The sequence below is a fragment of the Pogona vitticeps genome, chromosome 5, assembly GCF_051106095.1.
Source record: "Pogona vitticeps strain Pit_001003342236 chromosome 5, PviZW2.1, whole genome shotgun sequence".
Taxonomy (NCBI): Eukaryota; Metazoa; Chordata; class Lepidosauria; order Squamata; family Agamidae; genus Pogona; species Pogona vitticeps.
The window spans coordinates 111,219,266-111,244,401 of record NC_135787.1 but is presented as its reverse complement, the minus strand read 5'-3'; the positions used below and the strand labels follow the sequence as shown (position 1 = coordinate 111,244,401).

Here is a 25,136-nt window from a genome sequence, read left to right as displayed (position 1 = left end):
AAAATTCATCTGCAGGTGGCAGATATATGACTTATTTCAGGTAGTGTTTCAGAAGTGTAACAAAAATAACTTTGATGCTATATCTAACTCTCTTTTGTCAAATTATGTATGAATTAGTTATATATTAGATGTGTGCAAACTATACATTGATGAAGGAAGGGTATCTTCTTATCATTGAATGGAAGGAAATTCATGGGCAATGTCAGTGTTTCTGTCTTAGGGTGCTAAGGCAATATTTGTTTGCATTTACATCTCCCCCTGCCAGATGGAAAGGAAGGGGACAAATAGGTAAATGAATAAGTAATAAAATTCAAATTGAGCATGGGGAAATATGTATGCAAACAATATCAGCCTAAGGTCTCTCTGACTCACACAATAGGTTTCCATTACAGCTGCTGAGAATAATCATTTCTGTCTTGTTTACTAAATATGTTCAGCCTGCCAAGCCCCCACTCAAAATTGACCATTACTTACCCACACTGGCTAAATGATTACAAGACTTGTAGTCCCCCCCCCCAAAAAAAAACCTTTGCCTTTAATTAATGGCCACCAGATAGATATTAAAAACTATCCAAGTCCATTCATGCAATGCTTTTTTAGATTGTAGTCTACTTTGAGAGGAGGGTACTTTTACTTAGAAACTCCCACCACCACCAAATCTTGCCTTTTGAACCTCCAGAAGTGACTCTACTGAAACCCAAAACTGACTGCAAGGAACAAATGGGACACTTGGAGGCTCTGTTCTGGTTGGCAATGTTGTTTAACGGGTATAATAATCCTTCTGTGAGTGCACTGATCCCAATCCACTATTCAAACATGACTGCATGAACCTTTCAGTGTTATTTTAGTATGGCCCTAAAAGAAGTCTACTCCCAGATATGTGTTTATTATAGTCTGCCACACAAACAGATTCATTCCTTCATCTGTTCATCAATGCTTATTGGGCCAAAATCCCATCTGATCTTACTTTACTTTAGAACCTGATCCCACTGACAAACAACAATAACAACAACACTGTTATACCGGATTCTGTTTTTTTAAAAAAATGCACCAGAAATTTAGGTGCATGCATGAGGTACATGCATGCATGCAGTACTCTGCCAGGGGAGCGAGTTTTTATGCTCCCCTTCCAGAGATATGTTTATTTTGCAGCAGATGTGTAATCAAATTTTTGGAATGCAAAAGAATCGATTCCACATATGTGAATACATCTGCCAATTTTTAACAAATTCTTGCTATTTTATATATCACAGTACTAGATAGCAGAATTTGTCTCTGTACGCTCCCATCCTCACCTTTGCCCTCTCTTTCCCTTTCCACTCTTTTCTTTTCTCTCTTGACTTCTTCCCCCTCCATTCTCCCCCCCATCCCACCCAATTTCCTGTGACTCACCTTATTTTGACGGGTGGTGCGAACGAGGACAGTGGCAGCAGAGGGGGCCTCCTACCAGCTGGGAGATCCCCTGCCACAGCTGCTTCCAAATGGCCTCCAGCAGCTGAAGGGGCAACCATCAACTGTTTGGTGCTGCCTGGGAAGCTGTGAGAAGCTGCAGTGCCAAATCCTTCAGATGGGATTGCAGAGGGGGCCTCCCTGCTAGCTGGGGGATTCAGCTCCACTGCTTCTCATGCTTCCTGGGCAGCGCTGAACAGCTGATGCCCAGGCCTGCTGGTGGGAATGCAAACTGTGATTCAAAAACCATGTGACTTTCACGTGGTTTTGAATTGCTCTCATTTGCATCGCTGAAGACAATGATGCAAATGAACAATGTGAATCCATCCTCAGTCTGAAAGACCTGGTGTACCTGATGTGCATGTGCTAATCTTCTGCCCTCTGTGCTTACGCATGCGCTGTGTACAAAGGCGCTTGTAATGAGTTACAGACCTCAGAATTATGAACCTGCTAGTTTTAAATTGGTTCACTCAATAGTTTTACAAATTCTTTTTACCAAGAAAACAAGATGTCTTATTGTTTATGTCTCAAAAGCCAGTGAATACTTCACTGGAGCAGACTCAGCTCATTCTTCCCAAACACTCACCCATCATTCACTGGTATCAGCAATGGTAGGTTCTACTCCTAACCAACAAAGTAATGCTGGTTTCTTCCAGAAAACTGTTTTTAATTTTTTTAAATTAAGTTGGTAATCTTAGTGGCAATAATGCCTGCTTGTGCTGGACAGCGGTTTCAAGGAAAAATAGTTTGTGAAGCTTCAAGTTTGTTGCTGTATAGAAGGGTCTATTTATGAAGAAGGGCCTAATCTATTATCTTGCTCAAGGAGCTACATCTAAGAGAATGTGTCTGCTAGAGAAACATCTTTTGCTGCCTTCATTGTGGTTGAAGTAATCTATCACAGTATGCAGTAAATGGACTGTCATACAGTTGTCTAGTAAAAGTCACCCATTGCTCCCTACCTGCCAACTATAGTAAATGGTTGAAAAGGCTGCATCATCCATAATCAAGAACACGTAGGCACAATTTACAGCTTCATGTCCCACTGAGCTGCTGCGATCACCTGCCCTTATAAATCAGCCAGAACATGTGTTTGTCCAGTCTTTATTCCAATTCATTTGTTTATGCCACTACATTATTATCATTCGCTTTAGCGGAAGAAATAAGATAGAGTGAGACTTTTAAAACCCATACATCATTACAAAGTATGTTCTAAAACAAGAAGTGAATTCTTTAAGCTTAGACCATGTATTAAGAGCATATGGACGTACAAAGTCCTCTCAAACTGAATCAAAACATGGACTGAGTAGGTGTTAGCAATTCCAACTGTCAGCCGCCCTTTTCAAGGTTTGAAAACGGAGATTATTTTAGAGCTGCACCATTTGTATACCTACTTGCAGGTAGAAAAGCTGAGAAGAACATTTCACTGAAATTCTTGGAAAAAAGTGTCTTGCCTGTTAGGGTCACTCTAAGTCAGTTCCCACTTGATGGCACATATCAAGCAAACACGCAGAGGATGTACATTTGATTATTGGGCATGATGAAGTGCACACTGTAATGATACTGGGAGCTAAGTGTGTTTTTCAACATGTTATAGAAGGGGAGGAGTCTTCAATGTGTACGCACACAGAGACTGTGATTGTGTGTGTGTGTGTGTGTGTGTGTGTGTGTGTGTGTGTGTGTGTGTGTGTGTGTGTGTGTGTGTGTGTGTGTGTGTAGTTTCATCATTTCACTTTAGATTTTGCTTTATTTGTCCCAAGCAGACAAATAAGAAGGTAATAAATCCTTAGGAAAAAATTAATCTGCGACCATAACTTGAGCCCCTTGTTCCTTACACGTCTTGTGCTGTCTCCTGTCAACAACGGACAGTACAGTGTCTGATAGGCTCTTGACAAAGAGCTATTGATGGAATGGCTGTGTGAATTGGCTTGGTGTTGGTCACAGCCAACTTCTGTGGGACTTGCTGCCCTGGTTCTACAATAGACTCTAGTGTGTTGAGCCATTTGTTGAAAGGTCAGAAATGAAGAGAGAAATAAACTAGAGGTTTTTTTAAAAAAAATCATGTACTCCTATAAATATCTGTCACAGTGTAAGATACTTCATTCGGCATCCTGTCCCTAATGACCCTGTGTGTACGTGAATCTCCTTCACAAACACTTTCTCTCATTTTCTCTCTCTCTCTTGGGGCTAGTCCAGTTGCAGTGCAGTTCTTCTGATTGTTAAGTTACTGTGGGAGAGGAAAACGACAGCTTCTGCCTTCAGTTTATGGCTTCACTTCTAGATGAAGTAAGAGTGATCCCTCATTCAACACCATATGATTTAGAAGCTTAGTCTAATGAGCTGAAGAAGGCTTGCAAGTTTGCCAAATAGTCAGATTGCATGCAATTTACTGAATTGCACTACAGTATTAGCCATTTTGGATTGGAACGTTTTGCTTTTTTTTATTTTTACTTTTATTTTTATTTCTGGATCAAGGCTAGTATTTCCCTTTATGATGACTTTAGCTGCCAAGCTAGAAGACCTTGAAGCCACTCTGGAGCATCTGCTGATGGATGTATTTGTAAGTAAACTCTGGTTTTCTATTCAAAGTGATACACTGTTCATTTGGAAAGCAGAAGTCTAATTCTTTCTTTGACAAATTTCATGTCAGAGAGTTTGAACGTATGAACGAATAGCAATGCTTTTTTCAAGTGGCAAGCTGGTGGTGTCTGGAGAGATATGTAGACTAAGAGAGGTGTGAATGAGAGTCAGAATATGTTTTGTATTTGTTCTGTAAAGATTTGTACACTTTCAGTAATGTGTACACACACAGGAAACCTGACTCTAATACATACATTTCTGTAACAAAGCCTATTGGAAAAAACACTGATACTATTACAATGGTATGTCTGAATCAACCTATACTAAAAAGTAGATAGTTTAATGATAATTTCCCCATGTTAACGTGGAATGATGAGAACATTATTTCAGTTCTGCGCTGTGGTGATGGTGGTGGAGGTAGTATTTATTGTTTTCGTCTCCATGCTAAGCAACATTTAAAAGAGATATAAAAGGTGATTCCAGATGTTACTGATACGTTTCCTTAAAAAGCTCTCTCTCTGTCTCTCTCTCTCTCTCTCTCTCTCTCTCTGTGTGTGTGTGTGTGTATGAGAGAGAGAGAGAGAGAGAGAGAGAGAGAGAGAGTTGATCCACTAACTTCTTGCCCTTATCATTTAGGATTGATGAAGTGGTTGTGTCTTGTATTGATGTCATTTCAAAAAGAAAGAAAGAAAGAAAGAACAAGTAGGATACATTAATAAACATATGTCCTCTTTTGTCACAAGTTACTGTGTCTAGCAATCAAAATACATAATCTTGGTTTACCCATACCATTTCAGATGAGAAACTAGTGCACTCTCTTAAGAGAGAGATACATCAAAGAGGTCACAGACCACATAGGGAAACTTTTGAAAAAAAAAACACAACCTACAAACAGTATTCAGGCCCACCACAAAAATACAATAAATGTTATAGTCAGCAAAGGACAAAAGGTGCCCCCTCACCACTGCAGGAGTATACTGGATACCTTACAGCCCAACTGTCAGTCACCCTTTTCAAGGTTTGAAAACGGAGATTATTTTAGAGCTGCACCATTTGTATACCTACTTGCAGGTAGAAAAGCTGAGAAAAACATTTCACTGAAATTCTTGGAAAAAAAGTGTCTTGCCTGTTAGGGTCACTCTAAGTCAGTTCCCACTTGATGGCACATAGCAAACAAACACACAAAGGATGTACATTTGATTATTGGGCATGATGAAGTGCACACTGTAATGATACTGGGAGCTAAGTGTGTTTTTCAACATGTTATAGAAGGGGAGGAGTCTTCAATGTGTAAACACACAGAGACTGTGATTGTGTGTGTGTGTGTGTGTGTGTGTGTGTGTGTGTGTGTGAGAGAGAGAGAGAGAGAGAGAGAGAGAGAGAGAGAGAGAGAGAGAGAAATCTTGAATGTTATGGAGATACAGTGGTGCCTCGACTTACGACCATAATCAATTCCAGAAGATGGACGTAACTCAAAATGGTCGTAAGTCGAAGCACCATTTCCCATTGAAATGCATGGGAACGCGATTAGTCTGCTCCGACCCCCCCCCCAAAAAAAACCCACACAGCAAGCCCCATTAGAAAGCACTGTGTCTGGCCAGGCTAGTGGGAGCGTGCCCTGTGTCTGAAGTTGGCATGCTATGTCTGCATTGAAATAACTCAGCATAAGCAATTGCACTATTGCAAGTTACTGCATGTTTGTCCCAGATTGGTGATTTTATGGGAGGGTAGGGTTTTGTTTGTTTTATTTTAATATGTTTTATAAGATTTTAATATTTAGCTGTATGTTTCATAATTTTTTGTAAGCCACCCAGAGTAGTGGCATGCTCACTAAATGGGGTATAAATCTAAATAAATAACAATAAAATAAATGTTTGAGGGCTTATTTAGCTGTGCTGTGTTACTTCTAGCTTGGCTCAGTTCTACAATGCAATTCAAACAAAATGGCAGGACTTGATCTCAGTAACTCTTAGTAACTTCAGGGTCACTGGCCCTGAAGCATTAGTACATTGACTATTTCAGCTTTCCCAACAAAATACAGTATGTGTGTTGCTCTTCCAATCTGTGCTTATTTTACTAACACAAATCCTTTAGCTACTTTTAGTCTATATTCCATCGTTATGCCACAAAGAACAACTGTAGCAATGTGGTATAATATCTTGGATATTTTATTATCTGCTACTGATTCTGAACATTCTTTGTTTCTATTTTATGAAGATATACTCCCTTTGTGTTAGCATGCATACATTTAAAAATCTAACATAAAATTTGGTATGAAGTAACAAGGGAAAGCAAAATGTACTTCCACTTATGGAGATTAGAAGACTGCTAAGCATTTTGCCATCAGCATGAAACCTAATATTCAGATGAACATCTGGGCATTGAACTGGAATAAGTGGGTGATGGGTATTGTCTCAGGTAACAAAAGTCCACCAGGGAATGTTCCCCTGCAACCTGCTTTCCTATACATCTTTATTTGTGTCAATGTTATTGCTTTAAAAGTGAGATGATGCATTGTCATAGCATAGCTTTTTCAATGCTCCTGTGGCCTCCTTTGTTCTAGGCTAGGAGATATACTTGCAAATTGTTGCACGATAGATTTCTGATGTCTTAAAATCCCACCAGTCCTATATGAAGGCATAGGGTTGGGGTGAAGATGCTGCTGCTAATACTTTCATTTGTCTTACTTGCAAACACATAAATCATATAGATGGATGTACACAGAGCAAATTATAGCCAAATTGCACTCATCTAAATCAGAGTCAAGTACACAGTTCAGAAAGTTCCTGGTGTCTGATTGTTCACATGCTTGATAAAACTAATCAGAAGTAACACATCACAGGTGAGTAGAATCTGAACCACAACACTGTAGGCAGTTTCTAGTTGCTTATTCTATTTGGCTGAGGGCTGGATGAGTTAAGCCACACACACACACATACACACACACACAGAGAGAGACAGAGAGAGAGAGAGAGAGAGAGAGAGAGAGAGAGAGAGAGAGAGAGATTGTATGTCAGGCTTAATTCATACAACTCTCAAACTAATCTAGCCTTCCGACATGAATACTTTGTTCCTGGGTAGGAAGGAAAGGGGGATGAGAAGGGGAAGGGGAGATGGAGAAAAAGCAGTGCCCCTGCCCACCTCTAGCTCTGGCCCCACCCACTACCGGCTTTGAACCTGCCCATAGCTAGAACCCGATCTATAATAGTCCATTCCCCATGATGGCTCCTATAAGGAAAAAAAACCATTGTCATTTCGTCTACATTTAAGAGGAAGAGTGTGTGAAAGGAAAGAGATGAGGACAAAGGCAAAGAGAGAAGAGGAAATCAGATCACTAAAAGAGAAAGGTATAGATGATCCCTGCTCAGGTGTACTCTGTGTAACACATGTGCTGCCTTTGCCACTGCCATTGCTCTTTGGTTCTCCATGTATTTTAAAACCTGAGAGAGAGTGTGTGTAGGGGGCAATAGAGGAGCGACAGAGGAGTGGTTGTAGTAGCAGCGTGTCTTCCTCCTGTTTATTTCTAACTGGACAGAGGACACTTGAGCAGGATGATAGGGAACATTGAAAACGGTGTTGACTGTTGCAGATTATCGAGGTGAGAGAAAGTGTATCTTAGAGTTTAAAAGAGGGGGTGGGGTCTTGATATTTAAGGACTATTGTTGTAAGGTATATGGATATAAGCTGAAGAAGTATTGGGGAATTATCAGATTATTCAAGGCAAAAAAGAAATCCAAGAAGAAATAGTGGACGAAATCAAGCTTTCTGCCAAAGCCATGGAAGTCCTTCTGTGTTTCCAGATATGTTGGCAAATATTTGGGTCCAAGTCCCAAGTACGAATTAAAGTGTTTGGCACCAAGTCCTGACTCCCAAGCCCGAAGCCCACATCCTTATTAAAAACAAGCTGTCCCTCACCCCAAAAAGGGGGTTCTGAGTTGTGAGTCAAGTCCAAGTCATCACAAAACAACCAAGATAAGTCCAAGTCGAGTCACCGGTGTGACTTAAGCCCAATTTGACAGCAAGTCCCATGTCTCAAGTCCCTGTCCCTATGAGTTTTCTCAGATTTGTTTAAAGCAGGTGATCTGGGAGAGGCTGCTTAGAATGCAGTTGTGTGACATCAGGTACATGACACAAGCCATGTGTCTGCCATGGCTCCTTTTGCTTTCTCAACCATGTCAATACAAAACAGTGACACAAGACAGCTTGCATACTGCAGCTAACTGGCCAGATGAAGTTACTCCGATGACATTGCGTTTCAAGAAGAAACCATCCCCATGACAAGTTGCCTCAGCTTCCAGAATACACAACAAGTCTGACGTTGTCCCCTGATAGGTATACTGCTTCTCTCCCTACAACATTCCGTGTGATTAGACTGCTGCTCCTCTTTTTGCAGAATGGCAAACATGCACCACTCTCACATCATCACCAGCTTCTTCTAAGGACATAATGTTCTTTTTTTTATAGCATTGGCATCACACTATCTCTGAAGCAGCTGTTGCCATATTAACACTTCCTTTGCCTCTGTTCCAAAAGGGTACTCAAAGGCTTTGTCAGATCCTGCAGCTTCTGTGAAATGAGATAAAAAGGGGAAGTCCAAGCCAGGGCCCAGCATAATTGGCTGTCATCACCTAGCTGTCAACAGTACTTGTTGAATAGAGAATCTAACAGTAGTGGTCAGACTGTGCCCAAAGAATCATAAAGGGGCTACACATCCAAACTTGGAGAGAAAATGAAATATTTACTTGAAATCAGGAAAAGAACATTTGCTGAGTTGTCAGGATTTTAAAAGTTAAGAACAGGAGGTTTGGGGATTATCTCAAAATCCTGGCAGAGTTACATCCACTGTTTGAGTTATGTCCCCTAAAGACTATGTCCTTCTTTTAGAATACCAGCAAAAGCCTGAAACCTAAACAAGACTGGTTCTAGGTTTGAGGTGTGTGAGCCAAATAGTTATGAGATGAATCCCCTCCTCTGCCAGTGGGTCTTTACAAGTTTATCGGAAGGAAGGAAGGAAGGAAGGAAGGAAGGAAGGAAGGAAGGAAGCAAGCAAGCAAGCAAGCAAGCAAGCAAGCAAGCAAGCAAGCAAGCAAGCAAGCAAGCAAGCAAGCAAGCAAGCAAGCAAGCAAGCAAGCAAGCAAGCAAGCAAGCAAGCAAGCTCACTCTAGAAATAATATGCCCCAAGGAGAACTGTGCAAAAATACACAGTTAAGCAAAGCTCTGCTTCATGATGGAAAAGTGACTAACAATACCAGTCAAAGATAGCCAAAACTGTGCTAGCTATGTAGACACTCCCTAGCATCAGTTGTAGATAGGTCAACATTGCCAGTAATCATTACTGTGAATAATTGTATTATTTATTGTTTGTTTGTTCTGTCTGGTATATGACTGCCCATGCTGGCTGGGAAATTCTGGAAGCTGTACTCCAAACAAGTAACTTTTCCAAGTTCTTCTAACTGGGGATTTTACACTGACACTTTGCTACTTCATCAGTGTATCCAATCAGTACCAGACAATGAACACCACATTTATGCAGAGAGGATCTGCAGAAGAAGGTTACAAGAAGCTTCCTAAAAAGCAAATGCCACCAGGAAAAACCTGGCACACTTCATTAATGCTTTAATTTCCTAAACACCCTTGAAGTCCCACTGATGATTGGTGTTCAGAACATGACATCAGTCTTAATGAAACCTACAACAACATAAGGCTTTCTCAAAATGTAAAGTGATCCATTAACCTTATATGGGAAGCAATAGATTGCTCAGTTTGACAGAAGTGCTGGGACAAGCTAATGGAACAAATGGGAGCTAGCTGTCACTTTGTACAGTCACAAATCATACATAATGGAGGAGACTAACTGCTACCCTTGGCTCCTGTAAAAACACAGAACTTTCACTTGTCTCTAACAGCAGTAGGACAAATCCAAGCAGGGCAAGACTAATGGCAATGTCACAGTCCCTCTGTTGTTTAAAGTGGTGAAATCTTCAGAGCCTGATTTGGGCTGAGAACAAGTGAAATGTGTGTTGTCCAATCCAAGAACTCTGGTGCCAGTTGCTGAGGTTTCAGCAGGTAGACAGAATACAGGAGGCAGAAGGTATAGATTATCAAGAAAAAGGGCCAGAATCCCAGTGTTTATGCCAGATAAGTGTGCGTGCGTGTGTGCACGCGTATAATTACAATAATAAATGCATATCTATATATATATCTACTTATACATATTCCACTAGAGTAATAAAGCCATTCCAACACTGTAGAGTTGGAAATGGTCCTGAAGGATTTGCTTTGATTTGATTTTACTTTATTTATAGGCTGCCTTTCTCCCAATAAGAATACCCCTTAGCGGCTCACGATACTAAAAGGAATAATATTTAAAACATAATAAATTAAACATTTTAAAAAGCAATTGAACTCTATGCTAATTAAAATACAATTTAATAATTGTAAGCAAGTGAACATTAGAAATGATCTGGACTTTAAAAAGTCATCCAGGGACTCCATTGTGATGGTTACAAGCCAGCCTGAGCAGTTGTGTCTTCCTGGAGTTTAGTCACCAGGTCCTTGCCTCTTATCGGAATCCATCAATTGGGCTCCGTCCCTTTAGAGCAGCATAAAATGTGCTTGCGCCATTTCTCATGGGTCACCTATTTGAATATTGGAAGGTGGCTCTCCTGCCACCTCTCAGGTTCCTTCACTCCAGGCGTGAGTGCTTGCTTACAGTGGAATAACAAGTCTGTTTCATCTAAGAGTTAATAACTCCACTCTAAGAGTTGGGCCCAGGTAGGTGGGGCTCATCAGCCTTGGAAGGCAGCCCATCTAGGAGAAGGAAAACTCCAATTTCAAACCTCTACTGACTTGTGGCTAAATCCACTGATGGAAAAGGCTTCAGGAGTTAACCTTGAGGCAAAATCCAGAGCCAGAGTCCCAGAGGCAGTTCATGTCATTCTGGCAACTCCTGCGATGTCACTGGAACCAGATGTATTGGCTCTTGCCTTTCTAGTGACGTGGAGAGGGGGGATTTGCTGTTTGGGTAACAGCTTATCCTCCATATTACTTTACCCAGGCTTTGTGCTCTGGAGAGGACACTACAGCTTCACATACAGCATCAAAATAACACGGGAAGTAGCAGTTGCCAGTTATAAGTCTTTGCTCGATTGGCTTGAGGGGCTGGCTACTTCTGATGGTGGCAGAGGGCATTGCAGCTCACTAGGTAGCTACCAGCTGCCTTAAGCTGGGCAGCCCCCAGCCAGTAAGGTGCTGCCTCACTACAGTCTGTTAACCTCACGGGGTGCATGGGGTTTAGGGTGAAAGCCAACATGCAGATCTATAACCCTGCACCATGCAAAAATCATAGGAAAACTTCTGCCCTAAAATTGGGCACCTGGAATATTCGTACAATGACCCCTGGATTTTCTGATGACCTGCAGGAAATAGACAACGTGTGCAAGACAGCTGACATCGACATGGAACTGAGTAGGCTGCAGTTGGACATTGTTGCCGTGCAAGAGACAAGATTGTCAGACACCGGATCTGTCAAAGAAAAAAAATCTCATTCTTTTGGCAGGGAAAACCATTGAACGAGACCAGGGAATGTGGTGTTGGCTTTGGGATCAGAAATACTCTGCTAAGATCCATTGTTCCATCTACTGTAGGGAGTGGAAGAATCCTGTCTCTGCAGATCCACCCAACAGCAGGACCAGTCACCCTCATTAGTGCATATGCACCAACACTGTTTTCCACAACAGAAGTGAAAGACAAATTCTATGACAGTGTGGCAGCTACTATAAAAAAAAATCCCCAAGAGAGAGCCGCTGTTTATTCTTCGATTCTTTAACACTAGAGTTGGTGCTGATCACAATTCCTGACACACTTGTCTAGGTCATTTTGGCATTGGGAAAATGAATGAAAATGGCCAATGCTTGCTGGGGTTTTACTGTTACTATAGTCTTTATGTCAGTAACACATTATTTAATATGATGCTTTAACAGAGACTTTCCTGGAGACATCCAAGATCGAAGCATTGGCATCAGCTCGATTTGAACCACAGAAGACTCTGTACTGCAAGGTCAGAAGACCAGCAGTCATAAGATCAAATCCATGTGACGGAGTGAACTCCCATAACTTGTCCCAGCTCCTGCCAACCTAGCAGTTTGAAAGCATGCAAATGCAAATAGATACTCGGTGGGAAGGTAACAGCGTTCCATGTCTGGTTGTGCTGGCCATGTGACCACGGAAACTGTTTTCGGAGAAACACTGGCTCTACAGCTTGGAAATGGGGATGAGCACCACCCCTTAGAGTCGGACACAACTGGACATTTGTCAAAGGGAACCTTTACCTTGCCTGGGATGTGGTGGCACTGCGGGTTAAACTGCAGAAGCCTCTGTGCTGCAAGGTCAGAAGACCAGCAGTCCTAAGATCGAATCCACGTGAGCTCCCATTGCTTGTCCCAGCTCCTTCCATGTAAAAATGTGAGTAGATAAATAGGTACCACCTCAGTGGAAAGGTAACGGCATTCCGTGTGTAGTCGCACTGCCCACATGACCACGGAAACTGTCTTTGGACAAACGCTGGCTCTATGGCTTGGAAACAGTGATGAGCACCATGCCCTAGAGTCAGTCATGACTGGATTAAATGTCAAGGGGAACCTTTACCTTTTATACTCTAGCCTTCCCAGTTTTACAATCACACGCAGCTATCAGGGTGCTGATTGTAATACTGATCACTCCCTGGTATGTAGTAGAGTAAAACTGCAAATGAAGAGATTGTATCACATGAAAAAGGAAGGAAGACCATGTATTGACATCAGCAAGATGCTCAAGGAAAAGTGGAAGAATTTGCCCAAGCGCTTGAGAAAACCCTTCCAGGCCTGGGTGATGCAAATGCACCTGAACAATGGGAACATTTCAAGAACACTGTTTATGACACTGCCTTGTTTACATTTGGCAAGAAGACCAAAAAGATGGTGGACTGGTTCAAAGCCCATTTGGAGGAGTTGATGCCAGCCATCGAGGATAAGAGGAGAGCTCTAGCAGCATACAAAGCCTGTCCTAGTGAGTACAACTTGCAGACTCTTCGAGTTGCTCATAGCAAAGTCCAACATACTGCCAGGAGATGTTCTAACGATTATTGGCTTCAGCTCTGCTCTCAGATACAGATAGCAGCAGACACAGGTAATATCAAGGGAATGTATGACGGTATCAAGCAGGCTTTAGGTCCAATACAGAAGAAATCTGCTCCTTTGAAGTCTGCCACAGGCATGATAATCCAGGACCCAGCACAGCAGATGGATCGCTGGGTGCAGCACTACTCTGAGCTACAGAGAGATTGTAGTAACCAAAAAGCATTAAATAACCTCAAGTGCCTGTCTGTCTTGGAAGAGTTGGACAGTGAACCAACTTTAGCAGAAATAAAAGCAGCCTTGGATTCCCTCACCACCGGCAACGCACCTGAGAAGGATAACATCCCTGCTGAAGTGCTGTAAAGAGATAATCACCACCGAGCTGTATGGAATCTTTTGTCTTTGCTGGAGGGAAGATGGAGTACCACAGGACATGAAGGATGCAAACATCATCACATTGAATAAAGGAGACAGGGGCAACTGCAGTAACTACCATGGCTTCCCTCTTCCCAGTATTGTAGGGAAGCTGCTTGCCCGTGTTGTGCTGAAAAGGCTCCAGGTGCTTGCAGACAGAGTCTATCCAGAATCACAGTGTGGATTTCAAGCCACCATTGACATGGTATTTTCCCTGAGATAATTGCAGGAGAAATGTAGGGAACAACGACAGCCACTCTTTGTGACCTTCATAGATCTAAAGGCCTTTGATTTAGTTAGCAGGGACAGCCTTTTAAAAATACTTTCCAATATTGGATGTCCACCTCAACTCCTTAACATCATCAGGTCCTTTCATGAGGAAATGAAGGGCACTGTAGTTTTTGATGGCTCAACATCAGTTCTCTTTGCCATCTGAAGTGGAATGAAACAGGGCTGTGTCCTCACGCCGACCCTGTTTGTAATCTTTTTTGCTGTCATGCTGAAGCATGCCTTTGGAACACAAGGTGTCTATCTCCGGACTAGATCAGATGGAAAGCTCTTTAATGTCTCTAGATTGAGAGCAAAGACCAAAGTCCAGCTGAAATGCATGTGGGACGTCCTCTTCAACAGTGATGCAGCTGTTGTTGCCCATTCTGCTGAAGACCTTCAACAACTCATGAATTGTTTTAGCAAGGCCAGCCAAGACTTTGGATTGACAATCAGATTGAAGAAAACACAGTCATGGGCCAGGGTGTGCACTCATCTCCCTCTATTACCATATCCACACAAGAATTGGAGGTTGTTCATGACTTTGTGTACCTTGGCTCAACGATCTCTGACACTCTCTCCCTAGATGTCGAGCTGGACAAACACATTGGCAAAGCAGCTACCATGTTCTCTAGACTCACAAAGAGGATATGGCTTAATAAGAAGCTGATGGCATATACCAAGATCCAGGTCTATAGAGCCTGTGTCCTGAGTACACTCCTATACTGCAGTGAGTCCTGGACCCTTTGTGCATGACAGGAGAGGAAGCTGAACACGTTCCATATGCATTGTCTCTGATGCATTTTTGGTATCACCTGGCAGGAGAAAGTTCCAAACAGAGTAGTCCTAGAATGAGCTGTATGCATTATTGAAACAGCAACATCTGTGTTGGCTTGGGCATGTTGTGAGAATGGCTGATGGTCAGATTGCAAAAGATCTCCTGTGTGGAGAATTAGTGCAGGGAAATTGCCCCAGAGGGAGACCACAGCTGTGATACAAGGATATCTGCAAGCGGGCTCTGAAAGCCTTAGGATGGACCTAAACAGATGGGAAACTTTGACATCTGAGCATTCAGCGTGGAAGTAGGTGGTGCAGCATGGCCTCTCCCAATCTGAAGAGACTCTCGTTCAGCACGCCGAGGCAAAGAGGCAGTCCTGAAACCAGCAAAATCAGGGAGCTGGCCGGGGGACAGATTGTATTTGTCTTCAGTGTGGAAGGGATTGTCACTCTCGAATTGGCCTTCTCAGCAACACTAGATGCTGTTCCAAGTCCTCTATTCAGAGCATGTTATCATAGTCTCTCGAGACTGAAGGATGCCTAATCTAATCTAAATCTATACATATTAGAGATGGGCATGAACAAGAAAACCAATGGTTCACAATACTTCATAGTTTGTGGCTAACCACGATCTATCATGAACCCCTGAAAAAAATGAAACAGTTCATAGTTTGTTTTCTGGTTTGTGCCCGTGGGGGCGCTACCTGCTCCTGCCGCCTCTGCTGCAGGCACATGCTTAGAAGGTGTGGCAGGCTCCTGTCCAAGAAGTCAGCTGCTGCCTCTGAGCATGCACCTGCCGTCAGCTGTGTGGCAGACACTTGCTCAGAAGCAGCGACCCAGCTTCCCAGATTCAGGCACTGCCTCTAAGCATGCATCCACTGTCCAGATGATAAGTGGGCAACTGCTCAGAAGCAACAGCAGGCTCCTGGCAGGGAAGCTGAGCCCATTGCCTCTGAGGGTGGCAAGGGGGTGTGGGCATCTCCTTTTGCTGAAGCAAACAAAATGCCAAAGAGAAAAAAGTTCAGTGTTTTGCTTCAGCAAAACAGGATCCCCTCACTGGGTCATGAAACAAACCATCTTTTTTGGTTCATAGTTCATTTCATAGCCATCTCTAATACCTAAAGATGTGCATATGTATATTTTATTCTGTATATAGCCCACTTTTCCACTAAAACATTCTGGTGAAGGCAGCTTACAAACTTTTTAAAAATAATAAAAACAGATTTTAAAAAAACACATTGAGGTTAAATAGTAAACTCATGTAAACCAGACACACTGTCAAACCATTAACATCAGTAAGGACAGAGCTAAAAACAACAGAGTGTGGCTGGTTAGACATCACATGTCAGTCTAAAAAGATGTATTTTTACTCCTTTCAAGGGTAGCCCCATAGATTATAGGCAACCCAGAGGTATAATCCCAATTGTTTCAAGGCTGAGGTCTAAATTGCAGTCCCTGTCGTCTTCAGGTAGTGCTGGAAAACACTACTGTCAGAAACCAGGGAGAAATCTTAGAGTGAAAACAGTGAAAACAACACTGAGTTACAACCAGCCCTCCCAGTAGACAAAGCCTTATGCAGCAAATGTGGGATGTTATGAAAAGGCAATAAATTGTTACTTGCTAATTTAATAACAATAGCAATAGTATATATTACTGTGCCATGAGGTTCAGTCCCTGAAGGAAATAAATGTATAAACATCAAAAGCTGATATCAGATTCTTCCCCACCCGAACAGTTATTTTGAATGTGAAGCATGAAATTAGCACTGACATGGAATTGTGCACAGATTTGAAGGATGCTGCTATCATGAAATGTCTCTATGAGCATGGGTCTGCATTAAATCCACATCAATAAGCATAACATTTCTTGATAGGAGGACTTCCATACTAGTAGTTCCTGTCAGTCTTTGGTCTTGCTATTAAAAGCGAAGTACCTCAGAAAGCAAATTTTGGATGTCAACAAAGCAATTTTTATTTAATTTGTTATTGTTTTAGTTTGTACTGCAGTGAAGAACACCTGTAGGATTTTCAACCTCATGTACCAAAACAGCTGCAGTGGCCATGGGTATCATATACTGGGGGAAGCATTGCTACATTGCCTCAGGCAGCAAGCTGTCTAGTTTTTATCACTTCTGGCACTGGGGTCAGCCCCTTCTTCCTATATACTTGGGATTATTTTGTTTTGTTGATTGTCATCTTCTTCTTTGACCTCCACTAATGAAAGAGACATGCAAGGGAGAAATTCTGTTTTTGCCCTTTTTACCTCCTGACTTTACAAATTGTAACTGTGACTAGGCTTACTTTTTTTCTACTTAAAGATGTCTCTATTCTAGAGTGACCTTTTAAACTACAGAAAGTGCTAGATTTGTATATTAAGAGAGGGGTTGTGACTAAGGCCTAAGTCTCTCACGCTTCTATTTTTGTTGTTGTTTTTACTTCGTGCTCTGGTAGCTAAAGGAATAACCAAATTCCCAACAGAAACCTCCCTTTATCAAAAATTTCCAATGTATGGAAATTATGATTGCACTTCTACAATTGATGGGTGCCCTCTCTTGCAAAACTGTTCTAAAGACAGTAGTTTACACTTATTTATTAAATATATATTCTGCTTTTCACTGACTAGCCATAGTGGTTAACGTAACTGCATAAAGGATCAAATGTAAATAGTGCAAAAATAGAAAATGGAGGGCAGGACCCTCCTCAGCCTCTGGAATGTTGTTCTGTAGGATTCAGGATATTGCTGTAGACAAAAGTATGCAGAAACACAGTAGGAGACTGAGCTAACGCAAGTGTCAGAGGGACGTTAAAACGCTGCAGCCCTAGGACAGACCAGGCTGTGAGAAATTGGCATCCTTGCCACAGAACCCTTTCTGTTTATGAACATTCCTAAGGCCAAAGGTTGCTTTCCCTGTTCTCCTGGCTATGTCAGAGCACCATGTCTCAAAGGCAGGCATGTCAGACAACTTCCTGCTCTGATTAATGGCTGCCCCTTAAAGGCATGTGGGGAAAGATAAAATCCAAATTATTCTCCCACTGGCAGCACAAGAACTACATTAAGGCTGCATAAAAATATTTCAGAAAATTGTAGAATGATGAGGGACTTTTTAATAACACCATCAATAAATTAAACTATCATTTGCTCTTCTATATTGGTGACACAGAGAGTTTTAACAACAGCTTGCTAACCTCAATGAATTTGAAGCTACATACATTAAGATGTTAAAGGAAATTTGCAGAATTATTTGGTTTTGATATGATCTTGTATGACAGGAGGAAAATCTCACATACAGCGATCCTTTGGTAAATAATGCTGCCGCCACCCCATGTCAGATGTGCATTTGATCACATGCTAAGAAATAATCAAAATCTTACTTTCATTAGATTGTGGCTATATTATTTAAATAAACTAATCAAATAAATTGATGACATGAAAGTACAAAGGAACATCATCCTATGTTGTCGAACTGTAATGTGCATCATAACTCACCATTAGCTGGGGTTCCAGGACAGAGGATCACATATTGTCCATAGTGTTGTTTGCATAATTATGTTGTAAACTACTCAGAGGGTGGTTTATCAGTATGGGGCGGTATGTAAGTCTAAACAACAACAATAATGTACAAATTTCACCAGATAAAACCTACAGAAAATTAAAGCTGAACAGTTACTTCAGTCATATGTTATACATAAATAGCTTTCATTAAGTCCACATTCTTATCATTAAGAGTAACTATAGGGGGGAAGGCACCATTATTTCAGTTTCTAATTAAGTCTTGAGCAACAGTGGCCAGAATAAACTCCAAACAGAGACAGACCTTCTGAAAGTGGTTTCAATCCTCCCCCCATGCATTTTTCTTTCTTTCCTTTCCTTTCCTTTTCTTTTTTCTCTACACTAGCAAGTATTAATATTACCCATGTTTCAAGATGATGAATTCAGATAAAAGTTTTTCTACCCAACAAGAGACTACAGACAACTTTCCCTAAGATGATGTTGACGTTAGCACTATCCTTCTTTTGAAGTGTGTGAATGAAGCAACTCGTGAAAAAATTAAGGACTATGGCTCTCCAGGCTTTTTATCATCAATCATCCCTAGCTTAAATAAATACAGTGGCTAGTATCTTATTGAGCTTCTGATGAGTGGAAATCCTGCCAATGTATGTGCCATAAAAAACAACCCTGTCCTCTGCAGTTTCAAATTGGTAGGGTTCCCTTCCTCCATTCTCTGCTCCATATAGGAGGATGAAAGAGTTTGCAACAAAATGGGATTTATTAAAAAGAAGGTGGGTTTCATCAACATTGAATGGTTCCAAACTAGTTTCTGACACTGCTTGGGCATAAAGGTTTTTTTAATTAATATTTTATTAGTTTTTCAATCTATCTACATTCAGTTTGTGTTTATATATATATATATATATATATATATATATATATATATATATATAGTCCATATTGTAGATTAAAATACACACATGATTGGTTCAGTGCTCAAAAATGTATAGATTTTGTACATACAAAAATGTGTAGATTTTGAAGGGACAACTAAGAAGACACCAAGACGCAAATATATATATCAAATATATATATTGTATTAATTATATACTCTCATTGTATACTATGAGAGCAATATTATGATAGTAGTCAATATTGTAGATTAAAATACACACATGATATATTTTTGCGTCTTGGTGTCTTCTTAGTTGTCCCTTCAAAATCTATACATTTTTGAGCATTGAACCAATCATGTGTGTATTTTAATCTACAATATTGACTACTATCATAATATTGCTCTCAAAATCCTCTAATAAAGTACCTAATAAAAGCCGTTCTGGTCTGAAATCTATATAATTTTGAGGCAATTTAGCCAACCAACTTTGTATTTCTATACCAGTAATAACTAAATAGTTTCCTAACACATAATAAATGTTATTTACAGCATTTTATATAGATTTTCTTTATATAATTGTTTAGCCATTTCTATCTCCACATTTTCTGTCATATCTATATCAATATCATATGTAATATATGTTAATTTAGTACTATTTGTTTTACCTCTTTCTTATGTCTAGCTTCCATTTATCTTAAGAACCACCTTGTTATGCCTTTACCCTGATTAGTGATCCGTTATTTCAGTTTGATTCCCTTTTCTAATATATAAGATATGTCCCCTTACAATTCCAATGCACTTGATCTATCTCTTCTAGGCTATTTTTAATTAAATCTGCTGGATCTCTCCCCTTATCTTCCCTTAGCACACATAAAACTCTCCTCAGCTCCAGGGTTAAAATTAGATCTCCTAAATTTTCTCCTCTGAGTTCCTCCAGCCCCTCCTTTGATTGGCATACATCATCCACCACCCTCTCATTTCCTTGTTCATTATTCCCTGTCTCCTGTTGACTGTAGTCCTTTCTTAACTGCTCATAGAATAATTTCACCTCTTCATTGTGGGATCTCACTATTTCTAAAATTGCTTGAAGGGTAGATTTTGTTTCATCCAAAATTTTTCCTTGTTGTAGTTTTATGTCCCAGATATCAAATAATTGTATTCCAAGTGGAAGTCGTCCAGTTGCTTAAAGTCATCATTCCAATTCCATCAACATTTGCTTTCAAGGTCCACTTTAATAGATTGCTCATCTTTAGGGTTAAACTTGAATCCAGTCTCAGGTATAAAGGGTTTCCACCACTTGGAGGCTCAAGGACACCTGCTCACCAAATAGTTCACTCTAAGTTTCTATTCATGGCCTAATTTTTTGGAATGCAGCCCCAGAGGCTGTCCACTCTCGTATTAATTCTATCCTGGCTTGCGCTCCAGTCAAGTTCAGAAACCAGGATGCAGTTTTAAAAACTCCCTTTTGAGGGTTAATTTGTCTATACTTCAGTCAGTCCTCAGAAAAAAGAAGTCAGAACCACCATAGAGTGTTTAAGGTCATTGTTCTGGACTTTTTGCCAACTCTGTAGATAGCTGTAGCTGTAGCCATAACATAACGAGTTTAACTCCCAGAGTTGTTTAGCTAATAATAATTTTAAGAAAAAGATTTCTTAAGTTTCTAATGCCAAAGTAATACCAAACTTCCTTCCTTGAAGTATAATTAAATGTCTAATTAGTGTCCAATTTATTTTCTTTGTGTCTCTTTCCTCTCTCCAGATTCACCACTGCTGTATAAGTGGTGAGGATAAAATACTCTGTTTCTGTTATAGGGATTGTCTCATCCAGGGATAGTCATAAGGCAGTATAGTTATAAAAAAAATTCTCACCCAGTGGTAACAATGATGCTAATTTAGAGAATTATCGCTTCTCTATTGCCAGCTGCCAATGACTTGCAAGCAAGCTTTTCAGCTGCTTGTTTCCACCCACTGGTTGATATGGGGAGTTTCCTGGATCAAAACAGGGGTAACCGCTGCCCCCCCCTGTGATCAACAGGCTTCTCCCCCATTTCACCACCTCTTCGGGTTAGTTTTAACACCCTGGGGGGGGGCAAACAGGTCAGAATTCAGCCCAGGAGATGGAGCTCTGTCTTCCTGCTGCTATCTTGTCACAGTGTCAAGCCAGAAATCTCTACTCAAGCATAAAGTTTTGAGTCCTTTATTTCTAAGTCTTTAACCTCTGTGGTTATCATTCCCGAAGAGGTTCTCAGTCTTGACCTTGCCAATGGGATACATGACAGGTTACTCAACAGGGAGGGCTTATAAGCCCACACAAGGAACAAACTGACTGATCCCCAGCTCCTACTTCCCTCAAGGTTACTGCCCTTTCCCTTTGCCTCTGCCTCTACCAGCACCTGGTTTGGGATACTGTCAGTTCCCCAGAAGATCCCACATGGGCTCAGCATCTCCCCCTTTTTTCCCTGCTCACCCCAGTATGAAGGCCTGGGAGGAGGATGTAAGTTAGGGTACCCTCTGTTTCTCCTCTAGGTACCTGAAGTTGGCAGTCTACCTTACCATCACGCAGAGTTCTTCCTTCTCCCCCTTCACTGCCTCTAAGTCTTATTTTATAGTCTTCATCTGGCTGGCTAATACTTTCATTAGGACCAACAAAAATGCCAAAAAGGAGTGCAGATGTTTGAATTCTTAGGACTTCCTTTGCATGGTATTTTTTATTTCATTATAATTGCGACTACATTTTCCTTTCAGAATGGGAGGCAGTTAATTTGTCTCTTAATGTCAGTTTTTGTGGAAGGACAGCAGGAGATGGTGATTTGATCTATCTCCTAGAGTAATGGTTCCCGAACTGTGTGCCATAGCACCCTGGGGTGTCACCAAACCCAGCTAGGGGTGCCACAGAATGCTTGGAAGTACTGAGCAGGTTCCCTGGGAAGCTGGAGCCCCAAGATGCAGGCAGGCAGGAGAGACAGAAGGGAAGGACAGCCAGAGGAAGGCCAGGTGACCAAGGAGACTCTGAGCACATTGCAGCAGGAGGAGAAGGAACCGCCACCAAGCCAGAAGCAAGGAAAGGGGGGCTTCTATGCATGCTCCTGTATGCACCTCAGAGACCGCTGTGGCCTCTTTCCTGCTCCCTTGAAGGGGATCCTGGGTCACACCTGGCCTGCTTTCCCTCTCTCTTCAACAGAAACTAATTACAGCTAGGAGCCCAAGCAGACTTCTTTGGTGAATGGAGGGACCTTGTCCCAGAAGCCTCACTCTGGATCCTCTGTGGGTTGGCAAGGGTTCCTGGCTCCCTCTTGTCTCTGCTTTTGAGACCCCCCTTCCCCCATTTCTTCTCCCACCTTCCTGTCTTGAACACCTGCTCATTAGAAGGAACTTTACTCTGATGCCCCTCTTTTTTATGGGGCACACGAAGGGCCACCATGCTCTCCACATCCAAGAATTCCATCAAAATCAGGCACCTATTCAGGATACAGGGATAAGTGCTGGGAGGGGAGATGAATGAGCTTTACTAAGGTGGGTGGAGATGGGAGAGACACAGAGAAACAATCCTAAAGGCATGAAGGACAGAAATGGGGAATTGGCCCCAAAGCAGGTGCTGGAAAATGCTCCTCATGAATAAAGGACATGATTTCTGTCTCTTTTTCTCTCTCTCCCTCACCCACTCACCTCCAATACACTTGGTTTTACTTATTAAAAGCTCTGTGTGTGTTATGTGCTGTCAAATCCCATTTGATTTGTAGTGACCCTAACTGGAATTTCAAGGTAAGTAAGGTATTAAGGAATGGGTTTACCAGTGCCACCCCTCCTCTTGAGTTTTCACAGCTGAGTGAGGAATCCATGTCTCCTGAATCCTAGTGTATCACTCTGTCCATGTGCCATCCTGAGTATTACCCCAGAGCGCTGCCAAACCCAGCCAGGGACACCACAGAATCCTAGGAAGTACTACTGAGGACAGGCTTCCACCGTCCTTCACCTCCACCATCTCATCCAAAGTATTACATTGGGGGAGCTGTGGCCAGAGGCCAGTAAGCAATGTTCCTTCTAATTTTCCAGAGCACTGGGAAGGAGCCCTGCCCTGTGCATGCAGGCTTCGGGCTGTGACTGTAAACAAATGGACAGCAGTACTGGCTTGTCTGTGCGGCCCCAATCCAGTGCTGCACAGGTGTGCACATGCACAGCTTAGAGGGACATTGGCAGTAAATCAAGGGACCATTGTCATAAGGTCAAACAACATGAGACTCTCAGCAATGCATTTATAACAACATCCCATTACATGGCAAAAAGACATTAGTTTGTCCTAGCATGACCTTCTTCCATCTCTGAATCTTGCAAATTAACTTAATTTTTGTGATTGGTCATTGGGAGGTAGACATGGGCATCATTTGCAAGTCTGGTTATTCAGACATGTGGCTTTCGTGAATCCCACCATTGGAAGATAAACTATGCTATCACTTCTAGATGAAGTGATAGCACACTTCTTAGCATATTCTGTAACTTACCTACTAATTGTATGGGCTCCCTGAAAGCTTCTGGCTAGCTCCTATGGGAAACAGGATGGTGGACTAGATAAGACCAATCTTTCCTTTAGGAAAGTGAGATGCTTGCGTTGGGCTATAGAATGCCAAAGCAGGCAAAATGCAGATCTTGGGAGAGTTTTGTGCAACAACTTTCAAAGCATGGCTTGAGGGGGAGGGAAGGAACTTTGCACCTCTCTCTCAGGAGGGCCCCTGTCCTGCTGGAGAAAGCCAGGCACAGAAGCTGTCTGTTAAGCACTACTGCACAAAGCTGGTGAAATTCAAACTGATAGCACTGGGATTTTATGCAAATGCTGCTACTCTCCACTAAGCCTGTTTCCTTGCCTTCTGTCTTGCTCTGTATTGTCCTATCTGCTTTACTTCTCCTGCCATCTCAGATAGTGGAAAAGTCTGGAGAACTTCTGAGACGAGACAGATCTTTGATCCAGCAAAGCCTTTCTGATCTTTTAAACTGAGAGAAGACTGCATGATAGATTGTCTGTTCTGCACCAAAACTAAAATTTCTTAGCCATACTGTTTATCTAGCCTGCTTTTCTAAAATAACCTTCACTGGGTTTGTTAGAATATCTAAGACGATGGAAATTTTCTGTAGACAAATGCATATAGATACTGATGAGTTACACCTTTATTAGACCACTTGCCATGTATTTTTGGGACATTTATAATTGTTCTGCATTGCTCACAAGTTACTCATGTATGCCTGAAGAAGTGGGAATTTTTATTCCACAAAAGCTTGCATTGGTTGTTTGATTTTAATGGTCTAATAAAAGTGTCACATTCTTGTATTGTGAAATTTTGTATTGTATAATGACCACATGGCTTCCTTTGATTTTTTTTTTAATCCTGATGTGTGCCTCATATCTGAAGTGTTTTATTGTTATGAATTCCTAAAGGAAAGAAAAAGAGAGACTGTATACACATAAATTGTTAATGGGAATTAGTCTGTAAATGACACTGCAGTATACTCTGCGTTGTTGATGAGTGTTGTAGGACTAATAAAAGTTGGTGTTGTTCATACAAATGACTTCCTGAAAGCAGCTGTTTATATGAAACTCCATGCCCATTCCATGTCTTTCTCGAGCAACACTAACGAATTACAGTAGAGCAAGCAAAAGTTCATGCCATCAGCAGTTACAGAGGAGAGGCAGAGTAAGAAAAGCTTCCGTGAGAGCGACAGATCCAAATGGAGGGTAAGCAAAACAGGCAACCTGATCACTCGATGTGGCCGTCACACTTACTTAACTCTTGTCTTTGGCAAAAACACACACACACACACACACAGAGATACACACGAATACCTTTCGTGTATTGTTGGGCCATAGATTTAGCCTGAATGGCAGGCGGAGGGTCAGTGGTTCTTTCTGGGCAACCTAGCTGTGACATTTGAATGAATAGACTGCAAGTGGCAGATCTGCACATGGGTGCCTGAGTGATGGACAATGCAAATGAGCACGAAAGACAGGCTTTTCTCTGTCTATTAGCCTAAAGTTGTCTTACACTGTAAGTATGTCGTCTCCTTTCTTTCAAAATGTAATAGGAAAGGTGAATTAAAAGTGATCTGTCACATCCCTTTGAATTTTTCCCTCTCCAATATGCCAACAAGTGAAAGGCTAAACTGAGA

General features: G+C 41.5%; 1 protein-coding gene and 1 long non-coding RNA gene across 6 annotated transcripts in view; both read left to right on the top strand.

Moving 5' to 3' along the window:
- Positions 1-25,136, top strand: part of FRMD4A (FERM domain containing 4A) — a 605,541-nt gene that overhangs the window by 255,646 nt on the left and 324,759 nt on the right. The gene's annotated exons all lie outside the window — the stretch shown is intronic.
- LOC144589502 (uncharacterized) overlaps positions 1,394-25,136 on the top strand; it is a 36,005-nt gene continuing 12,262 nt past the window's right edge. The window contains exons 1-2 of the long non-coding RNA XR_013545655.1: positions 1,394-6,792; positions 7,044-25,136. The exon at positions 7,044-25,136 is cut by the window's right edge and continues 12,262 nt beyond it. This is a non-coding gene — a long non-coding RNA (uncharacterized LOC144589502). The remainder of the gene's footprint in view (positions 6,793-7,043) is intronic.